The sequence below is a fragment of the Bos grunniens genome, chromosome 18 (assembly GCF_055505025.1).
Source record: "Bos grunniens cultivar Pamir isolate PY7600 chromosome 18, Bosgru_T2T1.0, whole genome shotgun sequence".
NCBI classification, from domain to species: domain Eukaryota; kingdom Metazoa; phylum Chordata; class Mammalia; order Artiodactyla; family Bovidae; genus Bos; species Bos grunniens.
The window spans coordinates 8881975-8895069 of NC_141182.1; the positions used below are offsets into that span (position 1 = coordinate 8881975).

A 13095-nucleotide genomic window follows, 5' to 3' on the forward strand; every position below is an offset into this window, starting at 1 on the left:
CATCACCAACTCCCGGAGTTCACCCACACTCACATCCATTGAGTCAGTGATGCCATCCAGCCATCTCATCCTCTGTCGTCCCCTTCTCCTCCTGCCCCCAATCCCTCCCAGCATCAGAGTCTTTTCCAATGAGTCAACTCTTCTCATGAGGTGGCCAAAGTACTGGAGTTTCAGCTTTAGCATCATTCCTTCCAAAGAAATCCCAGGGCTGATCTCCTTCAGGATGGACTGGTTGGATCTCCTTGCAGTCCAAGGGACTCTCAAGAGTCTTCTCCAACACCACAGTTCAAAAGCATCAATTCTTCGGCGCTCAGCCGTCTTCACAGTCCAACTCTCACATCCGTACATGACCACAGGAAAAACCATAGCCTTGACTAGACGGACCTTTGTTGGCAAAGTAATGTCTCTGCTTTTTAATATGCTATCTAGGTTGGTCATAACTTTTCTTCCAAGGAGTAAGTGTCTTTTAATTTCATGGCTGCAGTCACCATCTGCAGTGATTTTGGGGCCCAAAAAAATTAAGTCTGACACTGTCTCCAGTGTTTCCTCATCTCTTTCCCATGAAGTGATGGGAGCGGATGCCATGATCTTCGTTTTCTGAATGTTCAGTAGATGTCTCTAAATGGTAAAGGACTTAAAAATCAATGTAATTACAAAGCTATCATTGCTCTTAAAAGTTAAACATGATGAAAGAATGCTGCCTCTTTATTTTCATCATTTATTTTTTCTACTTATTTAAAATTTAATATTAAACTTATGTCAACAGCATAAATCTTCATATAGTAACATATACTGAAGGATATCTTGGACATGTTGTTAAGTGAAAGAGCAAATAATAGAGTAATTTTTATAACATGACTCAATTTCTACTTTAAAGGATTATAAATAACCACATCTATTTTTGTTTAAACATGTAAAAGCATAGACACATATATAATACATCAAACCAAGAATAGTTGTTACCTTTAAAGTGAGATAATCACAGTTGGTATTAGAGATAGGTATAGGACTCTTACTTTTAACCTATTTTTTAGTATTTTTTATTTATAAAATATATGTGTATTACTTTTGGAATTAAGTTTTCAAAAAAGAATTCATGAAAGGAATAACTTAAATTATATCAGTATGAGAAATGAGAGACATTTTTAGATCAGGCTATCCTGTCCATATAGTGTCCCTCAGTTGAATAATCCTTACTCCTGGGTTAATAAGAGTAGCAGTTAGCACATATAGAGGTTGGCTAGGTGCAGACACTTTGACAATTTCTTTCAATCAGATTATTTGTTTCTTACCATAACCCTTTGAAGTGGGTATTCCCATTTCACTTATGAAGAAATATGATCTAGAGCAGTTAAATAACTTGCCAGAGTTTGGAAGAGGCTGACCAGGCTTGGAAATTAGGTGCTGGGACTCCCCTGCCCATGCACTTCACTGATGGTCCCACTTCCCTTGGATCTGAAGGTCTCACAGTTAGAGAATGAGTTTTATTATTTCAATTCATACTTGTTTGACTCTTTTGTTGCTTAGTGTCTATGTTAGCTTTAATTACTTTGTTTTGCAATATTTTACCTTATTTTATTTTACTATAAACTTAATAGCTCAGGCAAAACCAAGTAGTAATTCCTCTCATTTCCCCCCATAGTCTGTAGAATCTGGCTTGGAGGCCTAAAGGGAGAAACAACCTCAAAAGAACATCATGCTTTTCTAATATGAGAAACTTTTAAATGACAGGCAGAAGGTTCGTGTCAAGAGCGGCTTTAAGTGCAGTTATCCAGCCACCTAACTTTTCTTTCTTGCTGAAAATTCTTATAAAACTCTTCTTAATTTATCTGTTCCATAAATGTAGGACAGCAGAATTACAAGTATATGGGAATAGAAGTGCCCAGCACTTTTATTTGGGATTCATTTTACATTATATATGTAAACATGCTAAAACTATCTTTTTAAGAAAGTTGTTATAGATTAGTCCTTGCATACTGTAGCAGATTTATTTTTCACAACTTGACATTGGCATTCACAATGCTTTGGGCTTTCTCAGGGTAAATTGTTGTTGTTGTTCAGGAATAACAAATTAACTTATTATTTAACATAAAAAATGCAGTAGGAAAGCAAAATAGCCTATATAACAAAATACCTACAAACCCACATAGTAGGATACAAAAATTATTTCTGTATTCTGTATATTGTTATATCCTTTACCTACTGGGGATAATTGAGATATTACTGAGTATCCAAAAGAAGGTGAAGGTGAAGTCGCTCAGTCATGTCCAACTCTTTGCAACCCCGTGGACTGTAGCCTACCAGGCTTCTCCGTCCATGGGATTCTCCAGGCAAGAATACTGGAGTGGGTTACCATTTCCTTCTCCAAGGGATCTTCCTGACCCAGGGACTGAACCCAGGTCTCCCGCATTGGAGGCAGATGCTCTAACCTCTGAGCCACCAGGGAAGCCCTTTCTCCAAAAGAAAACTGTCTCTAAACAAGGAAAACTGATGCTTACAAAAATTTGCTGAAATTATTCAATTAACTTTTTAAAAAGATGAGTGTTTTGAAATTTTTGAAATCCTTTGTACTCCTTTTCTCTGTTCATCCCGTCAGGGAGCAACAGGAGTTCTATAGATTTTAAGAAAATGCCCCTGTCAGTTTTCCAGAACTTAGACCCCATTTACACATAGTGAAAAAGTACAGCATGTACTTCACACACTGAAAGAAGATACTGTCTAATCCTGGTTGTGTTACTGAAATAAAATTTGAGACTTTAATCATTTAGATTTAAAATTTTGCTCTTCAGATAAGCTGAATGGTCACTCTAGCGGGTAGTTCACAGTGCTTGGAGAAATAATTTAATATTAATTCTTCTGCAAATGTATAGCTCTACTCTGTGTCTCTGTCTGGATACTCCAAAGAGGTTATTTTGAGGAATCTTACAAGTACTTGTAATTATGTTTGTTGAGATGTTTTAAAATAATTCAATTCTAATTCCTTTGAAAGTGAAAGTTAGGAGGTCCAGACAGAAGGGGGCTTATTGCTCTGAAGGGTGAAGAGTTTTCCACTGCCTAATGTCAGAAAATGTTGTACATGCTTTGGAAACTTTTAGATAATTTAGAGGCCATATTGTAGAAAACCCAGTTGTGTAACCTTTCCTCTAGGTAGGTCTCACACCCAGCATCTGAGGAAATTCATGAATTTAGGTCTGATAAGCTGCAACTGTGTTTCTCCAAGGAGATGTATTTTTCCTGTGACTTATATGCCATGATTGGCTTTTTGGTTACTTCTTCCTCTGTATTATCTTCCAATTGTTACTAGAAAGTAAGTATCCAGACATGGGTGTTTGGTTTTGTGATAAATGCAACTTTAATATAAAGAGTTTGACAGATGATGATTCTGTAAGGTTACAGTTTTCGTGATATTTTAAGTGTTAGAGCTAGAAATTTTCTTAAAGATCTCCACCCAACTCTTTATTTAACTCATTAGGAAACGGTGGTTCCAACAAAGTTAAGCAACCAGTGGCAGTTCTGGGACTAGAGAGGTCATACTGAACTATGGTAAGTGTTTTGCCTCTGAAGTTCTGCAGCCTGCCCCTGCTACTTACTAGTTTTGTGGCCTTGTGCCAGCTGGGTCATCTCTCTGTGCCTCACTTTCCACACCTGAAAAAGGGATAGCCATGGTACATAGTTTGTTGGGGTATTATGAAGATTAAATAAATGAATGTGAGTTAAATGCTTAGTGCAGTGCCTGGCACATAGTGAGTACTAAAGACATGCTGTTAGAATTCATGTTTCTTCCCTCACAGTGGATTGCTTTATGGTTGTGCCACATTGTCGCTCCTGACATCACTTAAATATATTTGATATGGCATTAAAAATATTTCATCACTGTTATTTCTCATTAGAATTGATAAAATATTTTAAAAAGAGCATATTTAACAAGTATATAGCTATTTTTTCCATGTGTGAGATGGCCATGTAATAAATGAATGGAAAGGAAAAAATTAAATGATGTATGTCTGAGTATATTCAGATAGTGCTTTATATAATAAATTACTTTTTAATGCAGCCACAATTCCTAATTTACATCAAGAATTGTCCACTTCAGTGGCTCATTAGATAAATTGAGCCCAACTAACCAACACAAGCTTATTACAAATGCACATCTGGAATGTGAAACTATTACAGGAAACTCATTGGAAGAGAAATTTCCCGTAAAGGGAATCCTTGATTTTTCAATAAAAGAGGAAATATCTTTTCTGGGTTCATATAGATAATATGGATTTAGCCATGATTTGTTCTTCAATTATAATTACTGCCTTTTAAACAGAGATTCATGTCTTTGCAAGTTTCTGTGAAGATACACCTCTGCAGCAACAATGGCTAATCTTAGATCTATGACACTGTCAGTGAAACCATTCGTGTCAGCTTCATGCATTGAGCCATGTGAGGTGAGTTAAGGTCTGTTTCTATTCTTATTAGATGTATGTAGCAGATACTTCAGGCTGCCTACTCCACTAACCTAAAATACATCTCCTTGGAGGAAAACGGTTTCTTGCTATTAGAATCCTATTTTTCCCTCAGATATTAGGCTTTAGGGGAAGTTGGAGTAACCCTCAACCTTACGGGGAGGTAAATCTTGACTAGTCGAAACCAGACATTCTAATTCTCATTATTGCCCTTCCAGTAGTTGATTTAGACATGGGTTTGTGACATAGTTTTGACCAATGAGAGTTGAGAGGAGTCTTTGGGAAGGAGGGTGCTTCTGGATAAAATTTATGCATAGAAGGAAACATTTCTGTCTCTTAATGTTGCCATCTTTATATAGTGCCTGGAATTGCAGAAACTGTCTTAGGACTTTGAGGAGGACCAGCCTCAGGGGACAAGCCAGCATGCTTTCATTGGCAGAGGAGACAGATAGAAAGGCCAGGTTCCTGCTTGACATTGAGTTACCCAGTGAACTCATCCTGGAGCTACTATACCTGTGGACCTCTTGTTTTGTAATATAATAAAAGGCATTGTTGAAACCAATTTTACTCAGCCTTTTACTATTTTCAATGGAAGCATGCTAATTGATACAATGTAAAATCATGTAATTATAATTCTGGTTTCTGTATATTCTTTGCTCGTAGCTGCCAGAATGAGCTGAGGTCTGAAAATTGCTCAGCAGGATCAGGCATAGCAGGGGCCTCTCCTCTTGTGGTTTCGCTTGCCAATGACCTCTGTCTTGATAACTGTTAAGTATTTAAACTTGTACTAACCAGTTACATGTCTTTATGCCTGGAGTTAATGTTTTAGTTATGATCATGTAAATATTAAATTATAAAATTATTAATCCTCATAGGGCCCATTTTGCTGCAATTTCATTTCCTTTTGGGTAGCCCATCATTTGGGGGCCAACCTGAATAGGGGATTACTTTTGTCAGTGTAAGGAATGCTCTAGATCTTTTGTTCCATTAGCATAGCAATCTCTTTTGAATTGACATAGTGTTTTCCTACCAAAAATGCTTAATTTGGGTGTCTTAAAATTAACTTTCCTCCTTTTTTAAAAGTCATGAGCACAGAATCATGCAATAGCAGCTGTACATTGATAAGACTGAACATATGTGAGAAAAGATTCATGTTGTGATAAGTGAAACAAAAAATTAACTTACATATATTTCAATATGTTTAATTTTTCTTTTGGATGATTACTAGACATAGGCATTAATTGATTCATGTAAATTACCAGGGTTACAATTTATAGGAGACTTATAAAATAAATACATTTGGTTAATTGGAGAATGACCAAGTCTACAGGGAGATCTTACCACCTTTAAGAAATTCTCCTCAGTTAATTTCACTACTGAATAAGACACTGCATTTTGGCTACTGTCTCTTCACACACTCTTACTGTGTAGAGTTACTGACAGAGTAGTATGCTCCTTCTATACTAGTAAAGGGGGAGTCACTTTTCATATGGCTTCATCAAGAGATTTGTTATGTTACCAGACCATGAATGTAGATGATAGAGGGTCTCAGTAAAGGGTGACAGTGTCCTGTTAGGTTTTTCATCAGTCATCTCGGCAAAGCCAACTGTGAGTGAGCTGCATAGATGGGCCTGTTCAGAAAGACCGGTAGGAAAGTGCCCAGGTGGGGCCTGGACCCTTGGCATGGCTTCTTTTCTTGGTGTTAAATAGACTAATAGAGGATGATCAGTGTTCTTAATTAAAGAACAAAACCTCCATCCCCTTTTCTGGTAGACAGGCTGCTGTATATTTAGAATAAGGAAGACAAAGAGAAACATTTGCATACAGCTTAAGAAATACCTGCTTAAAGCCTGTTAATTGAGAACACCTGCTTGCTAGTACATTTTAGTAGGTACGTCTGTAGGGAGAGACTGGGCTGCTGTTGCTGCTGCTAAGTCGCTTCAGTCGTGTCCGACTCCGTGCAACCCCATAGACGGCCCTCCACCAGGCTCCTCTGTCCATGGGATTCTCCAGGCAAGAACACTGAAGTGGGTTGTCATTTCCTCCTCCAATGCATGAAAGTGAAAAGTCAAAGTGAAGTCGCTCAGTTGTGTCTGACTCTTAGCGACCCCATGGACTGCAGCCTACCAGGCTCCTCCGTCGATGGGATTTTCCAGGCAAGAGTACTGGAGTGGGGTGCCATTGCCTTCTCCAAGAGAGACTGGGAAGAAATTGTTTTTTCCTGTTGCATGCAAGGCAAAATGAAGATGTAAAGGATGTCACTGTGGGTTTTTAATTTTTGTCCATAGACAATTCAAAACCTTTTTTAGGACTCTGTCTACTTTCTGGGAAACCTTCCTCCAGTTCAGCCCCTAAAGAAACCAGCCTTGGATAATTAAAATTCTTTCACTTTTAAGTAGAATTCAGGAAGTAATATGAGTAATATTGAGATATTATTTGGTGTATCATTTGATTGGGAGTGAAAAGCATGTGAGTCTCAATCTTCTGGCCTCCTGAAATTTCCTCCCCATCTTGCTATAAAGAATTAAAGTGCAGTTTTTGCTGGAGATGAGAGGCATCTCAAATTTGGGAGAATATTGGGACAGGCCCTAAAAATTGTCTTTAATGGCGTCTATGAGGCCCCAGCCTCATGTTGAGCTCCTTTGGGGAGTAAGAATGTGAATATTTGTTGGGGTCAAGGGGTTTGGGTAGCTGTTGTGCTGGACTCCATAAACTTGACTGCTTTTCAAGAATCTTACACAAAGTGAAATAAGTCTTTTTGAAAATCTTAGTACGTCTCATTTGTATTAAGGAGTGCCAAGAAAACTCGTGTGTGTGTGTGTGTGTGTGTGTGTGTGTGTGTGTGTGTAAGAAAAATCACGGGACAGAGCAGTGATTACTTGTATAGCCCCTACATCCTCTGGGGGAAACTCCTTCAAGTGCTGAAAGCTTTCAAGTCCTGTGTTTCATTTCAGTGGTGTGGTTGAGTCACTAAGTTGTGTCTGACTCTTGTGACCCCCATGGACTGTAGCCCACCAGGCTCCTGTGTCCATGGGATTTTCCAGGCAAGAATACTGGAGTGGGTTGCCATTTCCTTCTCCAGGGGATCTTCCTAACCCAGGAATCAAACCCGGTTCTCCTGCAGGCAGACTCCTGCATTGCAGATGGATTCTTTACAGCCTGAGCCAGTAAGGGAGGTGAAATCCCAAGGCTTTATGGGTCACATAAAGCCCTAAATAATTACATAACAGATTATATTCATTTTCACATTTCAGAGTATTTTTATGTATTTTGCAAATTTTTTGTCTGGTTTCTACCCTGTAATGTAGTCCCCCTTTATCAGCAGATCATCTGTATTCTAATTCTTTTGTATTCTTGCATGTGACACACTCTGCAAACTGCGGGGATTCAGTAAATCCTGATAACTTGCAAGTTTTAACTAGTAGATAAGATAGTCCTCTGAGGCTTCCCTTGTAGCTCAGTTGGTAAAGAGTCTGCCTGCGATGCAGGAGACCTGGGTTTGATTCCTGGGTTGGGAAGATCTCCTGGAGAAGGAAATGGCAACCCACTCTAATATTCTTGCCTGGAGAATCCCATGGACAGAGGAGCCTGGAGGGCTATAGTCCATGGGGTCGCAAGAGTCGGACACGACTTAGCGACTACACCACCACCACCAAGATAGTCCTCGAAAGGTTACAAAAAAAACTTTGGCAATTAGCAGCAGGAGCAGTCTTAAGCTCTTTTCTTAAAGAATACATTTAGGAAGAATGTGTAAACATTTCAGTTGTCTTGGTAGCATTCTTCCTATGATTTCCACTTCTTTAAGTAACAGACATAATTTTAGCAGTTTAGGTATTGTTGGGAGAAGGCAGTGGCACCCACTCCAGTACTCTTGCCTGGAAAATCCCATGGACGGAGGAGCCTGGTAGGCTGCAGTCCATGAGTTCGCGGAGAGTCAGACATGACTGAGCGACTTCACTTTCACTTTTCACTTTCATGCATTGGAGAAGGAAATGGCAACCCACTCCAGTGTTCTTGCCTGGAGAATTCCAGGGACGGGGGAGCCTGGTGGGCTGCCGTCTCTGGGGTCGCACAGAGTCGGATGCGACTGAAGCGACTTAGCAGCAGCAGCAGCAGCAGCTATTGTTGTCATCTAATTTATTAAACACATAATTGCCCATATTAAACACATACTGTCAGGTATATCCCTGTCAACTATACCATATTTCCTGTTTTGTTTTTTTTTAGGATGTTTTCATTGTTAGTTCAAATGCCAGTTTTCCTGCGCAGTCAAGGTAGATGTCAAGTACAGGAGGGAGGCCAGGCCTTCGGCATATCAAGACTTCTTTGCCCTGGGCTCATTTAACCCACTGCCTTCTATCACTAGAGTGTGCACCTGACCAACGATTAGCATTTAATGGCAACAGTGAAGCCTATAGTCTCCGAGAGGTGCAGGTATCTGAGGCTGCTGCTGAAGGAAGAAGCAAACACAGCAAAATAGATACATCTGCCTTGGTTCATAAAGATCACAGACGGAAATACTTTTTACCCCCTGTGGACATGCTGGGATTTTAGAGCTGATGCTATTAATCAATCTGTCCTAAAACAGAAATAGTTGCAGGTATGTAATATACAGTATCTATGGGATAGAAAACAAACCTTTAACTAAGCCTGTTTTTTTTTTTAAAGTTGGAAAATGTTGCCAGCCTGTTTTTGATGTAATTGAAAATGTTTAGAAGCTTTCCTAAAGAGTTGATTAATATATCAAAATCAAAAAAGGCAATTTTGAGTCTAATTTTGCTTGTTTATTGTGTAATACAGGATTCTTGGCTTTGAAATTCTGCCATGCAGGGTGAAAAATGACTGTCAGTGGGAAACAAAGTAGTCTATTGAAAAGAACATTGTGTCTAATAGGAAATGGCTGATACCAGCTCAGTGAATGCTATCTGGTATTAAAAGATAGTATTGTAATTCCAAGATAGAGAGTCCAGATTTGGCCAAGGGTTGGGGTGGGACTTCTTTTGCCCCACCTACATCTGGAGCAAGAATCCCAAGGTGGAGAGTTGGTTGGGAGGCTCTTTGGTCCAGGCTGGAGGAACCAGGATAGTTTGCAACTTTGATTAGCTGCACAGAATAGAGCATTCCCACAAAGGCAGAAGTGATGCCATGAGGGAAGTGTTGGTATTGCAGGAAGGGCGACCCCTTCCAGGGTCTGAGAGCATGCTCTTGTCTAACACTCGGAAATGAATTGTCTGAGGAGACACACGTGCTGATAAAGCAAGAGACTTTATTGGGAAAGGGAGCCTGGGCAGACAGCAGGAGGGTAAGGGAACCCAGGAGAACTGCTCTGCTACGTGGCTCACAGTCTTGGGTTTTATGGTGATGGGATTAGTTTCTGGGTTGTCTCTGGCCAATCATTCTGACTCAGGGTCCTTCCTGGTGGTATACGCCTTGCTAAGCCAACATGGATTCCATTGAGGAGGCTTCTGGGAGTATGGTAGGACATGTGACATCTCCTTTTGATTTTTCCCGAATTCTTCTGGTTGGGGGTAGCTTGTTAGTTCTGGGTTCCTTACCAGGACTTCCTGCTATAAAATAACTTACACTGCTGAATATTATGTTGCCTGGGTGAGTGGTTTCAGTCAGTGTTTCCCCTAACACTGGCATAGCTTCTATAGGAGGGCCTGGAGTTTTACTATATTCTAAGAAACTTTTCTGAGAGCTTCTTGATTTTCTAAGTACAAATGAACTGAAGTAGTTACTTATATTTTTGTTCTCAGTTTTTGGAAGAAGAGGCCACAGTTCAAGAAAACTTGCTGTACTAAGAAAAAAGCAAGTGAATGCCAACCAAGAGTTTCTGCCTATCTGATTGAAAAATGAGTACTCTAGGAGTTTTTCCAGTAGTGATGTATGGATGTGAGAGTTGGACTATAAAGAAAGCTGAGCACTGAAGAATTGATGCTTTTGAACTGTGGTGTTGGAGAAGACTCTTGAGAGTCCATTGGACTGCAAAGAGATTCAACCAGTCCATCCTAAAGGAAATCAGTCCTGAATATTCATTGGGAGGATTGATGCTGAAGCTGAAACTCCAATATTTTGGCTACCTGATGCAAAGAACTGACTCATTTGAAAAAACCCTGATGCTGGGAAAAATTGAAGGCGGGAGGAGAAGGGGGTGACAGAGCTTGAGATGGTTGGATGGCATCACTGACTTAATGGACATGAGTTTGAGTTAGCTCCAGAAGTTGGTGATGGACAGGAAGCCTGGTGTGCTGCAGTCCATGGGGTTGCAAAGAGTCGGACACGGCTGAGCAACTGAACTGAACTGAACTCCAGGAGAGGAAAATTCCTGCCCTAGAGTGGTTCTACAAATTCCTTTCCCTAGGAAAGTCCTCATTTCAGATATTTTCCCCATTGTTTCAATCATTGATATATCCTAGAAACTCAATATTTTGGTAGCCAATAGCACTATATCTGCAGGACTGTCTTTGAAAGTCCTCATTTCAAATATTTTTCCCATTGTTTCAATCATTGATATCTCCTAGAGACTCACTATTTTGGTAGCCAATAGCACTATATCTGCAGGACTGTCTTTGAAACACAATCTTCTTAGGACCACAGGTCTTGGTTTGGGGTTAAGAAAATAATGTCACTCTATGCAGAAGGAGGTGAATGAATGGTAATACAGAAAGCCAACTATATTTCATACCTCACTGAGTAGATACTAAAGTATCTGGGCCAGGTTGTCAGATGGCCTCTGCTTGAATATCTCCCCTGACAGAGTGGCAGTTCATAGCTCAGAAGGCATCTCATTATTAGTAAACTTCTTTGTATCTTTAGTCAAACCTGGTTCATCAGATCAACAGAGAAGGTCCTCCTGTTTATTGTGATGGTCCTTTTCAGATAGGCAAATTGTTATTTTATCCCCACAAGTCTCTTTTCTCCCAGGCTTCATCAAGCCCTTTGATCTGTCCATTCATAACAAGATTTTCACTATTCTAGCGGCCTTAATACCCTACTTTGACTGTGGCTTTCCTAGTCTAACTTCTGCAGAATAGAACTGGGTCCCTCTTGCTTTAAAAAGTCTCAAATAATACAGTTTAATACCATTGTAGTTCATTCGACGGCCACATCTTAATGTTGGTTTGCCTTGCGCTTGTGGTCAATTGGTGCCTCTTGGTCTGCTTCAGATAAACGAGCGCCCCCTATCCCTTCCTCCCAGCGCCCTGTGCATGTGTGCTGGGTTCGTAAAATTGGCACAGGGGACTTCACCTTTGCATGTTTTTTGAATTCTGACCTGCCATTCAAATATGTCAAACTCTTGTAAAATCTTGAGTTTTTTCATCTAATACCAGCTTTCCTGTCAGCTACAAGTTTAGGTAGTTTTTTCCCCATGGTTTCATAAGTATTATCATATTATTGTAAAAAAGCATGTGCTTTGCACTGAGACAATCTGGGTTTTTAATCCCAGCTTCCTGTACCTGCTGTCTCATGTTGGCATGTTGAATTTCCCAAGCCCAGTTTTCTCATATTAAAATGAAGATGATAATAAATTCTACCTCTTAGGTTTATTGTGAGCATTTACAATAATATAAGTACCTATTGTTGAGTAGGCGATGGTTTTGGTATTAATAATAATAAATTATTTGTGACCGGACTTGGAACCAATTCTCTTATTTTCTCTCTCCTCATCTGAGTCAAATTTAATATTTTGGATAGGGCTAAGAACAGAGCCATATAACTTCTAGAGACCATTCTGTAGCCTGACATCCATTAATTAATCAAATATTATTGAGAAATGAATATTTATTGAGGATGGCTGTGTTTTAGTACTATTCTAGTGATTGGGGTTATAGTGGTTAAAAAAAAAAAAAAAAGGCAGTGAAATCCTTGCCCTCATGGAGCTGTCATTCAAAAGTGCAGGGCTACCATAAAACATTAGGACCTCATTCACATAGAATTTGTTGACTCTGCAAGAGGAGAAGATAGACATATGTACATAAATACATACATACACACATAGAGACACCTCATATGTATGTAAAATACAGTGTCAGTGTATATAATACAATGTCAGGTAATAGTAAGAGCTGTAATGTATAATGTATCTGACTTTGCAACCCCATGGACTAGACAGTCCATGGAATTCTCCAGGCCAGAATACTGGAGTGAGTAGCCTTTACCTTCTCCAGGAGATCTTCCTAACCCAGGGGCCGAACCCAGGTCTCCCATATTACAGGTGGATTCTTCACCAGCTGAGCCACAAAGAAAGCCCAATGTATAATGTGACATCAACTAATTGCAAGAACTATGCAGAAAAATAAAGCAAGGTACTCAGAGTACAATAGGGGAAAACAGTATCTTACATGATTGGGGAAAATCTGTATACATCATGGAATACACCTTTTTTCTCATGTTGAAAGATTGGAATGCTATTTTTCTAGCTCCATTGCCCTGATGCCTTTTCTTGTCTCTGTGATCCCTTAAAGATTACTGACAGTGACTCTTAGATTACATCTGCGAAGTCTCTCCATACTCTGGGATGTAATTTGTTTAGGCCTACAGACTTGAACTCATTTAAAACAGCAAGATGGTCTCTTGCTATCACCTTACTTATCTCATACTTCAATTCCTTCTAAACTACATTTATTCAACCCTCCTG

The 13095-nt window shown here is 39.6% G+C and overlaps 1 long non-coding RNA gene across 5 annotated transcripts; it reads left to right on the top strand.

Moving 5' to 3' along the window:
* The first annotated feature begins 2422 nt into the window (after positions 1 to 2422).
* On the top strand, positions 2423 to 12090 carry LOC147353000 (uncharacterized). 5 transcript variants are annotated; one of them, XR_015145298.1, is made up of 6 exons: positions 2423 to 3307; positions 3473 to 3543; positions 4316 to 4436; positions 8682 to 8728; positions 8821 to 9054; positions 10214 to 12090. It is a non-coding gene; the product is annotated as an uncharacterized LOC147353000 (long non-coding RNA). The 5 variants fall into 5 exon arrangements; XR_015145296.1 differs by having other exon boundaries at positions 8682 to 9054; XR_015145299.1 differs by lacking the exon at positions 8682 to 8728.
* The last annotated feature ends 1005 nt before the right edge of the window (positions 12091 to 13095 follow it).